This window comes from Orycteropus afer, unplaced genomic scaffold, assembly GCF_000298275.1.
Source record: "Orycteropus afer afer isolate SDZICR_OR568_19922 unplaced genomic scaffold, OryAfe1.0 scaffold00069, whole genome shotgun sequence".
In the NCBI taxonomy this organism is placed as follows: Eukaryota; Metazoa; Chordata; class Mammalia; order Tubulidentata; family Orycteropodidae; genus Orycteropus; species Orycteropus afer.
The window spans coordinates 210,699-212,398 of NW_006921656.1; positions in this window are offsets into that span (position 1 = coordinate 210,699).

The window sequence follows — 1,700 nt, forward strand, 5'->3', positions numbered from 1 at the left end:
TGGACTCATTGTTTCGAGATGCCTTTGATTTCTTTCACTCGTCTTTGCTGCAGACTAGAGGAGTAGCTGCATCTTAGATGGCTGTGTGAGAGCTTTTCATGTGAGTGAATAAACCACTTGAGATATTTTCATTCTCCGTTTGTCCATTGCTGGTTTGTACAAATGCAGTGGTTTTTGGTTGGTTTGGTTTTTTTTTTTTTTTTTTTTTTTTTTTATTTTTGAGTTGTGCTCTTGCATCATGGCTTAGTTTGGAGTTTGTTGTCTCTGGTAAGGACTAGTGGTTTGACTTCTGCCTTTCAATCCTTGTGTATTTTGTTTCTTCCCCTGGCCAGAGTGAATGTACTAGGATCTCCAGTCCATGGGGAGTAGCAAGGATGGTGACAAGTGTCTCACCTCAGGGGAAGTATTTCAGTCCTCTGCTAATTATCATCATTTTTCTGAGATGAAATTTTCTTTCTGCTCTCATTTCCCTTTGGGGATTTTTTTTTTTTTTTTTTTTTTAAATTCGAGAAAGGCTATTGCATTTTATTAAAAATTTTTACCATCTATGATCATATTCACACAGTGTCTTCTTTTCTCTGTTAATATAGTGAATTGAAACGGTAGGTGTCAAGTTGTAAACTACTCTTTAATTCTGTGTTTAACTCCACAAACTAGTGGTCATGATGTTTGCATATTTAAATAAACTCCTCACAGCTTCAGATTTTTAGAAAAGCTGCAAAGATAGTACCGAGAGTTCCCAGGTATTCAACTCTCAGTCTCCCCTTGTTGACATCATACAGGACTGTGGCCTGTTTGGCAGACTGACGGACCAGGCTTGAGGGGTCATTACTAACGCCCTCCAGGCTGGGTTAGGATTTCATTCATTCTGTCCTTAATGTTATGTGTCGATTGTTCGTTCTCAGCTTGTTCTTTTCTCGCTCCAGCATCCCATCCAGTACAACATACTGCATTTGTTATATTTCACATATCTAGCGTTTTACTGGCTAATATTTTGTTAGTACGCTTATATCCCTATTCAGAAGCAGGACTGGCCCATAATTTCCCTTTCTTGTCATGTTTTTGCCAGGAGCTCTGGCGGTGTAGTGGGTACAGCATTTGGCTGCTAACTAGAAGGTTGGCAGTTCAAACCTACCAGCCACTCCGCAGGAGGAAGATGACGCTGTCTGCTTCCGTGAAGATTGACAGCTTTGGACCCAGCAGGGGTTGACTCGATGGCATTGGGTAGTTTTCCTTTCTTTCTTTTTTGGTCGTGTTTTTGCTGGGATTTGAGATGAAATTGAAGCTTCTCGTCACGACGTGTGCAGTTTTCTCGCTCTGAAGTCACCTGACCAGGTACTCACTTTTGTTCTTTGTTGAGTGTTTGAGTGGTACTGTCTCTCCCCACCTGTGTGCTTTCAGTCAACTCATGCTGTGTTTGAAGTGTTTCCTGTTGACAGAATAATGTTTGATCATGTTTCTGACGCACGCTGCCAATGTCTATTTTTTTTAATTGGTGCAGTGACAGAAGTTCACGGAGTGAGAGTAGTGAAAGTGGACTTTATTGCCACGTTGCTAATCTTGCAGTGGGTTGAATGCTGTTATTATTGAATAATATTGAATAATATATTGAATAATAATATATTGTATAATAATATATTGAATAATAATATATTGAATGCTGTTATAGTTAATGTGCCGTCGAGTTGGCCCCAACTCAT